This window comes from Cryptotermes secundus, unplaced genomic scaffold (assembly GCF_002891405.2).
Source record: "Cryptotermes secundus unplaced genomic scaffold, Csec_1.0 scaffold621, whole genome shotgun sequence".
NCBI lineage: Eukaryota > Metazoa > Arthropoda > Insecta > Blattodea > Kalotermitidae > Cryptotermes > Cryptotermes secundus.
The window spans coordinates 1,059,937-1,071,528 of NW_019727103.1; positions in this window are offsets into that span (position 1 = coordinate 1,059,937).

The window sequence follows — 11,592 nt, forward strand, 5'->3', positions numbered from 1 at the left end:
TAGCATAACAGGACCAAAGAATGCAGAGCTCGGTTCACACTAGTGTGAAAATAGTGTTACAACTCGCCATGTGAAACAGAAGTGAATGAATATTAAACAACATATAAGCCTCAAAAAAGCCTCAGTAGCCCCAGTTAATCCGCCCCCGGATAATTGAGAGTTGACTGTATATATATCAACATCAGAATTCAGTTCAGAATGATCATATAAGGTCATCAGAAAAGAACTGTCTAGCTTCCAGATGCATTAACTAGGAAAACTTGCAAAATATGAAATCAAGAGCTTCCCCCCCCCCCCTCATTTTTAATGTCTGAAGGCAGTGAAGCTTTTGTGATGTGCTCAAGAAGCACTGCTCGTAGCCCTACAGATGTCCATGCAGTATTTAATGCAGGTGTGATGAAGCTCTTTGCATGTGGAAACTACTCGCCTTCATCAATTTCATTTAGCATGAAAATTTGAATATTCAACCCACCCCTTGAATTCTTGTCTCAGTTATATTTTGGAAATAAGGAAAGAATCTTAGCACTTAAGCAGCACATTTTGGGTAAGTGTGTATAGCAAGTTTCAAACTGGCAAAGGCTATATATCTTGGGACTGTGTATGCACAGTACACTTGTGTGTTCAGCATGTTCTTTTGGAGAGTGTGGTCTTTCTGGTGACTTTTTCTTTAGTAAGATTCCTTCATTAAATTGGGTAAACCAGTGATAAATCAATCTGGCACTTTTAGGTTTTGTTGTTTATATAGGTTGTGTATGGTCACAGTGGGCTTGAATGTAGTAAACCATATGATACATTTGGCTTTCTCCCAAATGAATGCCATTATGCTGGCTGCATTAGACACAATTTACTGTCACAGATAGCTCAGTGCACATGCACAGCAGCCAAGGAATGAAATCTTTTGTGAGTTGCTGAACATTTCAGAGCAAAGTCTGTGATTATATCAGATTAAATGAGATATTACATTTTGAAACTAAGGAATTGTTGCTTGATGATTGTGTATAAGGATAATGTGATAAACTTGGATGTTTGGGGAGAATCAAATCAAACATTGGGAATGCTTGCTAACAGTTATTTCAGAATATTTGTTTTCCCATCTCTCATATGGAAACCTACATACACATGCACAGAATTATAATTTTATCTCCAAAATTGAGGAGGATGAGATTGGTAGGGTGTGCAGCGTTCATAGGGGATATAAGAAGTACATTTGTAACAAGAACCTGAAGAGATGAGCTCCCTTTGGAGGCAAGGCATAGATGTGAGAATATTAATATGGCATATTGCGTGTCATTTGGGCTTTACTCTTGTCAAGTTTTTCTATAGGTGTTTGCGAACGAAGGCACTAGAGTGCCAATCACCAATGGTCATCAAGCCATATCTAGAAGACTGCCATGAGCAGGGGGGCATGTACATACTCGTAGGATGGGGAAGACAATGCTTACATGATTTTGAAAGGGAAATGTCCAGGAAGGCGAGTCACATGGAAGGAACTAGCTCATTGCATCTAATGGCAGACTTTGGTGTTAGCTTCAGAACAACTGCTATAAGTTAACATGATGAGCTGTCTTCAAGTAAAGTGATGCAGATTCTCAGGCAGTGAATCTTCAGGGGTGTTTAACTGGAACAGATTCTCCTGACAATGCATGTTTTAAAGATCCAGTACCAGAAAATATTAAAATCAAATGTTTGGATGAACAGAATTTACCTCCATGGTATAGGTTCATTTGCATTCTTGCAAACAACAACTGGTAGATATTGTCACTTATATGAAGTGTGACTATAGACGGGGTTTGGATTGATGATTGGATTTATCGGTCTCTATAATATAACACATGGCTACTGTTCTCAGTCTGTTACGATCTCCACTAACTGTTGCTTGGTAGCGACTTCCAACGGCGGACGTTTCCCCTCCTCTGGCTTCCCGAAATGTCCCTTACCTTGGCTACAGAAACTTTCGAATGTGTGTAAGAGGTGTCATTCTTATAACATCTTGGCATGGACCACGTAGAAAACACCGTTTACCATCGACTATACAGTTGACGTGGAAACATGCTCTTATGCGAAGCCGTTACTCAATAAAGACTGTCTCAGCTATGCCTCACAGTTGTTGCTTTGAGCAAATATGCCGCCGTATGTTCGCACTAATACCTTTGCCCTTTGTTGCATAACATAAGCTCGTGTAACTTACGTGTTTGCGGGGTCTCATTTTCGTTTTCCCAGTTCCATAGGTTCCCCTTGTTTGTCTCATAACTGCTTCCTTTCTTCAGATTCCTCCTTGCCACCATTATGTAAAGGCCTTGTAACCGCAATGTTTTTGGTCTTCGTCTTCCAGGAGTTCAGATAATTCCTTCTGTGTATACGTACAGCTTAATCGTAGATTTCATGTGTATTTTCTTATGCGCTCGTCATTTGAGAACATTGCACCTCGTCAGCCTTGAACATTCTCGTGATTTCAGTAGAACCCCTGCCTGGTTTAGTAGACAGCCTTGCATTCTGACGATAAATGGAAGTACTGTATATTCGTTTTGATCTTCCGTGCAGGTCTCTAATGCTGCTTGCTTCTTCCATTGTCAACATTAGCCTCGAACCCACTTCCGGTTTGCATAATTCAGACTGATGTTCTTTTGCTGGATATTCCATTACATCATGTAGCAGTCAATGACGTTAGTTCTTGTGTCTGCAAAGTAAGTTACGCAGGCTTATTCACGCCACAGCATTAGAGAAAATTGCATAATAAGGAGCATATTAATTCTTTATGCCTGATATTACTGAGGTGATTAAATTAAAAGGATGAGGTTGGCAGGACACGTTTCCCGCATGGAAGAAATAAATGAATTTCTGGCGTTAAACGGGGGTGGGATATTGAAATAAAATTAACTTTGAGAAATAGGGCCTGCAAGTGTTGACAGGATTAAACTGGCTAGATACTGGGTCTAGTGGTGGGCCCTTACAAACACCGTAATGAACAATAAGGGCATCTAAAAGGTTGGAAATTTTCTGAACTGCTTAGCAACCATCAGTTTCTCAAGGACTATGCCGCATGGAGCGAATTAGATGTTCGTCGATAGAAGCGAAAGAATGTCTACGTGTTGTGAAGTGAAGGATTCGAGGGATGAGACCGTTGGTTATTTCAAGAGTGGGCGGAAACCCCACGAAAACGTAAGTCAGGGTAGCCGGGACTCGAATAGAAGTGAGGTCGTTAACGCTTGAGGTGACAAATCAGTTACTGAAGCTCTACGTCCACGTCCCTCCCTGTAGCTTCCCAGTCATAAGTGAATCGTGCTCCTTGCTGGAATGATAATTCGACAAGGCGATGACCAAAAAGTCTTTATAACGAAGTGGGGTTGATGGTCTTAGGTTCAGCAACTGTTCGGAAGTCGTCACATTTCATCAACCTCAACTTGTTACCGATTTGCAAAGAGCCGCAACCAAAACAATATAAGAACCCTCTATATAACGGCAGAAGTGTACCTCTCACCAAGACAGCTGGCTGTGCCGTCGTGTTCATAATGTTAATGGTGAAAGGTAAAGGTATCCTTGGGCTACATTAATTAAGCTCCTTGCTGTGAAGGAGATGGAGGAGTGGAGGTATAATTCCACCATTCTTAACCTCGTCACTAGAAGGAGGTGAGTGGTCAGCTTCACGCCCTTGTCGCTATACTCCCAGGGCAACAACTCCCGGTACCTATTGTATAGAAGGCTAGGTGGGCTCCAGAGGCTGTTCAGACGTTACGGAGGAGAGAAGAATCCCTTACCCCTACTGGGAATTGAGCCTTGGTCCTCGGTTGTCCAACCCGTAGCAGAATCGGCTGTTAATGGTAGGGAATTTCAAGTGTAGCGTTGAGGATATGTAACATTGACGAAGTAGCCAGCCAGAACCGGCATGGAAGAGTAGTTCATGGCCAAGGGGTTATGCCCTTACCTCTATGAAGCGCGAGTCGCATCCGTATCTCGTTACTGCACCGCGATGAGTTACAGTAAAGAAGGAAGGTTACCCATCTGCATAGTGCTGAACCTCGCATCTCGACAAGAATGTTAATCTGGAAGATATGAATTCTGACACGATGGAAATTCGAACTACGAAGTCATCTGATGCTGCTAAATAGACTTCTCGTGGAGTCGTGAGTTATTACAATAGACTGCCTAAAGTAGATCNGGGGCGTGAAGTGGGGAAAGTTATACAACTTAACTACGTATATGCTCACAGAGCGAAAGAGTGAGGGACTGTGACCACCGACATTTCAATACCAACAGACAATATGACTGCATGAAATGTACAAAAATATGTAATTTAAAGTAAAAAGTAAGTAAAGGTATCCCTGTAACAGACCGTGGGGGTGTGAGATGTTGAGGTTCCCACATTTTCTAGACAATCGGCACATAGATGGCGGCAAGGTTGTCAGCCCTACGCGCCGGCCACCCTTTACTCCCAAGAATATTCTTGGTACTCATTTCTGTTAGAGGCTGAGTTGACCCCAGGGCCATAGTACGGAAGGAAGAATTAGGTCAATTGAAAAAATTCAATGACCTCATCGGGACTTGAACCCGCTACCTTCCGGCTTGTAGCATATTTCCTCAACCAACTACGCTACAGCGTGCCCCCACATGAAAAAATAAAATTAGACCTGAAATTCCAGTCTTGGTTCTTAGTTTTATTCAATAAGGGCCCTCGTCTGAGGAAACAAAATATGTCTTTGCTGGTTTTGTCTTGAGTTGTTATGACAAGCCACCTCACTTCTTCATGCATGATCTTTTCTTCCCCCATTTGATAGATAAGAAACTTCCTGCTATTACATAATCCGAAGCGTCATTACCATACTCACTAACACCTATTGCTGGAACCTGTTCTGGGCCAGCTCAGTCCATATCACATCTTCAAAATATATTTCCGTAAGATGTTTTAATATTATCTTCCCACATGTTTCTAGATATATGAATACTTCTCTTTTCTTGTAGTTTTCTAACCACAGCTTGTATGCGTTTCCATGTTCGTCCATTTTTGCTACATGTTCTGCTTGTCTTAATTTATCTATCCTAACAATATATTGCGAAGAGTATAAATTATGAAGCACTTCATTATGTAATTTTCGCCATCCTCTTACTTACCGATGTCTATTCATTATCGTTCAACTTCAAACTATTAGCGCACTGAAGTGGATGACTTACACCTACGGAGGATATTGGACTGCAGAATGGCTTCTTGGACACTGCCCTTTCTTCATACATTCATATTGATTTTCTTTCCCCTGTTGTTTGAATACGAGAGTCCTCGAAGGCAAGGAGAGTGCCTTGCAGCTTCTCTCCTGTACGTCATGCTTGAAGCTTCTTGCCACGTACACGGCTCTTTCAGGGGCACCACGAGCCTTACTAATGTAACGTCTGCAAGTTTTGACAAACCAGTCATGTAGTAATTGCATGTAACTTTTTATTTCTGGACCTGTTCACTCTGCCTTTCAGTGCATTTGGCGCTTAAGTAGTTATTTAAGTTCTTTGAAGTATCCATGAAAGGTTTATAATCTCTTTCATTCTATCTGCAGAAGAGGCCAAGAGAGAAGTAGGCATATTAACTTGTAAACAGTTTACTGTTTCGTTCATCCAAACCAGTCGCATCCGACTTACATAGGTAACACAATAGTAAAACACATAGAACAATCTTGTACTAATTATATATCCTACTTAAGACAATAGAGGCATTTTGTCCGACAGGCTGGCCAAATTTTCCAGACCTTTAACACGATGCACCCTGTGAGTCTGATAATTTCTATGCTGGTTCCTAGGTTATTTAGCGACTCTATGTCAACTGAATATGTTATTTAGCATCGAATCACATGACTGAATAACTGGATATGATCGGGAAAGAAGAAGCCGTACCCAATTTTAAGGTATTTTGAAGGGATTTGGCTATAGGAATTTAATGAGACGTAGAAACTCAATGAAAACTCAGATATATGACGCGGAATATACTTACCACTTAAGCTAACCTGCTTATACTCATATTTTATTTTCAGAGATCATTTCGCTTGCCTAAGGAGACCATATTGTTGTCTTTTATCTCCTGAATCGTTTGTTAGAGTTAATTAAAATACTGTATAAGATATTAGCGCGAGAAAACGCAAGTACTCGGAGAAACCCCTTCCCAGTGCAAATTTGTCCGTCACAACTCTGTTATGACTGCCATGGGAATGAACCCGGGACTGGGCGGTAAGAAGACGGCGACAAACCCCCTTGGTCGTTTCTCGCAAGTGCTCTTAATAAAGAAATTCTCGCTCGGAATGATTGTCATAGTTTCTCATATAAAACTGCAGGGTTGCGTAAATGTGTACGGTCATTAGGAAAAAAGGCACCGAGCAAGTTGACTGATGCGGTAGCTCTTTTATCTTATATTCGGAAGGTGCCCAGTTCGAATCTCGGCTGGAACACCAACTAACTTTGCTGTTTCCTCAATCCCTCCAGACAAATTCCGAGATACAAAACAAAAACTCCGTGTCCTGTAGTCCGCAAGCGAACTATACTGACCGAGCGATCGCCGCTTGTCGACGAAGTTAGTATTCCGATATGTTACCTTGAAGTAGACCACGACCGATTCCTGCCATGTTCTTTCCAATTCATTGTCATCCAGAAATTCAACGCTATAAGCCTATTGTCTCGGTTGCTGACTGTCTGTAAATAAACGGGTTATAAATAAAATAGAGAGAAGACTAAGATAACTTCTGAACTGGATGGAAGTGTCCACGGATCAAGAAGGTAGGTTCAGTTGCTTTTAAAAGATTCGTTGGTCTGAAGTTCTGATTTTGCCGGAATTCTGCTGGTGAGACTGCATCATATGTTTATTTGCTTATTGACCTGCAAGGTGACCTATCCTGTGAAAGGTGCCTACAAGAAGATGAATCAGCCACACATATCCCATGTGACTGTGAGGCCATAGCTTACTTAAGATTTCATCACCTGGGTCAGTTCGTCATGGAACCAAGTTACTTTTATGATGCTCCCATAAATAAAGTCCTACATTTCATTCGAATTGTAGGATTAATAAAGGGTTAATCCAAAGGGGAAGCACATAGATCATTGAAGGTCGCAGTGAAAGGGTCGGTTTTTATGGCCCATCCCTTAAACATACTATTACTACTACCGACTTGCAAAGAAATGTGTTTTCTTTACGGAATTTCTATTGGTGCCTACTAAATTGTTATCCACATATTCTAGGAGATTGTTTGCTCCGTTCAATTGAAATGTATCCTGATTCTCTAGGGCCTTTCTGGTGCCATGTTGCAGGATCCTCCTCTCCAAATGCTCAATTTGACATTTAAACTTTCATTTCGAAGAGTTCTGAGAAACCAACTATATATTGTAGCGTGTTTCGTGTGTCGCGCTACAAATAAGTTCACGCCGTTGTCCCAATATAGCGAATTTATTCCTTTCGCTCACTTACACACACTTTACAGGCATTTTCACTTGCAGTGTCACAATCACTGCTTACAATATTCGGCGATACTGGACCCAGACGGATAGTTTGCCGATCTCGTTGCCTCACATTCATCCTTCACTTTCACTCTTCATCCATCCTTGTTTTTCTTCCAATTTTCTTGCATGGCCTTCATTTCTTCCATGTGGGCTTTTCTATTGGCTTCTGCCTCTTTCAGCATCATATTTGTTTCTTCTTGGCCAGCGCTGGTTTTCTTCAGCAAGAGTACCATCATTTGCTGCATATCCATTTTCTTTGTTGTAGGACCCGTGTTATAGTTCGATCCCACTTCTGACACCAGTGTAGCGTGTTGGGTGTGTCACGCTACAAATAGATTCACGTAGGCCTCAAATTCTGTAGAACCTTTATTGTTCGTTCTTCACGCTTACACAATCACGAGTACCTTAACTATTCACTGTGACACCTCAACTGTCTTCTGCGACGGATGTTCCTAAACTCGAAGACTTCTCGTCGAAGCTGGGCTTTTATAACCTTGGCAGCTGCTAGGTAACGAACCCTCTGTTATAGCGGTGGAGACGTTGCATTGTAGGTTCCGCGTTCCCTACGCAATGACCCATTGTTATTGCGTTGTCTCTGTAGGAACGCTACGCGTATTTGTCGTAGCCGTGGAGATTCGATGTTCTCGATACAACAGCTCACTGTTGGAATTACAGGGTCGCTATTGTTACTTCTTATGCAACGGTCTGTTCTAGCGTTTCCATAGAAGTGACTCCTCTGGATTCCAGACACGTTACAATATATTACTGTAGTAAATGTGAAATCGAGTGAAGACTTAGGTCCTTTCCTTTGTTAGACTTTTAAAAGTATCCCAGGAATTCATAATATTATTTTGATATATTCATCTCTGTGCCATATTCCCGGCAGGGGTAAGATATTATTTTCCACTCAGCCTCCTATTCAGTGGGTACCACGTATTGTTCCCTGGGGGTAAACAGTCGGGGCATGAAGTTGACCACTTACTTGCATCTAGTGCCAAGGGAAAAATAGTGGAGCTATGCTTCCACTACCCCACACGTCTTCATGGCTTAGTGCTTGACAACTTTACTTTTACCTCACCTCTGTCCCACAAAACCTGCTGGCTCTACCCGTTAAAAGATTTGTTTTAGAGTCCAGTCTCGTGAAAACGTCTTGTGATCATCTCTGTTGGGTACTATGATCGTAAACCCTTTTATGTAGTTTTATCATTCTGGTATTTTCACTAAATCTTTCTTTGGAAATACCCGTATTATTTTGAGCCATATTTGTTGATTAGGTTAGTTACTTAGAGCTTGCTGACGTAGTGCTATAGTCTGATTAGTCTTCTTATTTTTGCTGTCGTTTTCGTTAGTTTTATTTTATTTAGGGAGCAGCGGTAGCGTAGTTGGTTGAGGCACTATGCTATAAGCCGGAAGGTCGCGTGTTCAAGTCCCGATGAGGTGGATTTTTTTATTCACCTAATCCTTTCAATTGTACTATGGCCATGGGGTCGACTCAGCCTCTAACAGGAATGAGTACCAGGAATCTTCCTGGAAGGTAAAATGGCGGCCGGCGCATAAGGCTGACAACCTTACTGCCATCTGTAAGTCGATCGTCTGGAGAAAATATAGGAGCCTCGACGTCTTACAGCCCTATGGGCCTTCACGGCCTGTTGTAGAGACACCTTTATCTTTATTTATTTGCTTTCTTGAAATCCATTACAATTATGCTCTTTCCCTAGAGCAGTTAAAATTTCACAGTTTAGGCGTGAGGAGGCATCGCCTGATGCGCTGTTTCCTATTCAAGTTTACCCCGGCTCTGAATTCTCTCCTTCTGTTTTGGAAACTGCTGCTTGCCAACCGACCACATCTCGGTCCCTCGTATCTCACTGATACTTTCAAGGACAAAATTATTTGCCCTTCCAATGTGAATCCTGCTGGTTTCCATGGGCCTGCAAGGCAAATTAGAGAATATTCCATCGTCGGTGTAAGTGATGTACCAAAACGTTAACTTTCAGCCAAATGTTCAAATGTTGCTAGCGATATATGCAGATTTTTGGACTCTTAAGTAATAATTTTGTTTCCCTTGAATACAGCTTTTCAATAAGTGTTATCATTTTGTTCTTTTTTCTTTTTGCTTTAATTCGTTATTAATATTGTTTATTGTACCGGCATATAGTTATTAGTGTTTGTCCATTACAGGGCTTCAGCTGTTCGCAAGTACAGTAATATATAAGTGAATTAAATTGAGTACATTATTATTATTATTATTATTATTATATTGTCACGTGTCCGGGGTTCCGTGACAAATCATTAATGGGTTGCGGATTTAGACGACGCTGTTTATTGAACAATTAATCGTTTACACTCACAATTACAGTTGCTCTCAAGTAACACCCTTTCAGACGAAGCGACCTGATTAGTCCGTCGTCTCTCGCGTTTCCTCTTCAGCGGTTATTCTCTTGCGCCGCTGTTCTCGGTGGAGTGTCTTTGTTCTTAGTTCTTCTCTTATCTCCCGTCGGATCTGAACTGCTCTGTCGGAATCTTCCCTCTTAAGTAGATCTTAGCGTACCTCTGAGAGAACACCTTGTCGAAGGGTTCTTTCCCGTGTTAACTAGAATATTCGTTAGAGGGTCTGTTCTTTGCCTAAGAATTGCTAGATGTTGGCTAGCAATTAGACCCTGGTTGTCAGCGCAATGTCTTGACAGTGCATTACCTAGGAAGTGACACTTCTCTATGCAGCGGGTTCATCTGTCACAATATTTTGCGGGGCTCCTTTATTGGAACATTAGTTTGCCTCTCGAAAAATGAGAGTACCAGAAAAAAGAGAACTGCCTTTACCATCAGACAGAGACACAAGCTTACAGCAGCACAAATATTTTAAACACATCAGTTCTGTTGTGTTGTTACAAGGCCACGCTGTCTGGTGCCTACTGTTGGCGGACATAACGATACACAGGCATGCAGAGTTGTGTCTTTGGAGAGAAATAAATTACGTTTGACTGGCGTATAATGAATAAGACGATGTTATCCTATCGAAACTGTTTAAATGTTGTTATATTTAAGAGATACGCAGTAACGCCATTAATTTTAATCAACATCATGAACGACGGTATAGCGTCTGGCTACGGGCTGGACGACTGAAGTGTCGGAGTTAAAGTCTCGGTAGGGTCAAGAATTTTCTCTTCTCCGCAGCGTCCAGACCGGCTCTGGGGCCCACCCAGCCTCCTATCCAATGGATACCGGGGACTCTTCCCCAGAGGTAAAACGACCGGAGCGTGAAGCTGACTACTCACCTCCAGCTTTGCATTTTTGTTTTTTTATTACCTCCAAATGCCCGGGATCCCTTCTACGCAGTGGCTTTTGCGTCATATTCCAGTTCGCGCATTTCTTGATACCCTCCTTATTCTTGTTCTGTATTGGTCTGTGTGTTGAAACCACTACATTGGTAACATCTGAAACATTTTCCTGAGGCATGTAGTATTTTGTTCGTGATATAATTTTGTAAGTACTGAGTAAAAACCGCAGGAACCTCATTTCTCCAAGTAGATTCTAAAGGGTTCTGATGATGATATATGACACTCGGGATTACTGAGCCCTTGAATTTGTCCATCTTCCGATATTCTAAAGAATACGACATTTCGAAAACTCTGTTTCCGTCCTTAGGTAAGTGGGGGAGACATCTTCTCTTTTGGGTTCCTTGATTGGGATCGGCTCTGTCTAACTGATTCAACAGAGTAGGAGTCTCCCACTCCTCACCTGAGGACGGAAACAGATTTAGCTTCGGAAACGCTGTGTTCTTTAATATTTTTTAGAATACCGGACGATGAGTGAAGTAAAAAAAAAAAATTCTCAAGTCTCAGTTGTGTTGTTTCCAGTCTTTCAGTAATGTTTTTTTCCATTGGTCTGATGTCACTGCCGTATTTAAAAATATGATTTGTGATAACACGACCAAAGTGATGCTGCTCGAACACTGGGATTGTGGGTTCGAAGCTTACTCTGGAAATGGGTGATTTACCACGTTTCTTTCCGTAACTGTGCTGAGTGTAGCTAGAGATCCTCTGATGGATTGTCCCCTTCCGAAGAATCCTACCAAATAACTGCAATTTATATTTTCAGAAGTTAATTCTGAAATGCGACAGGCCAGACGGAGGC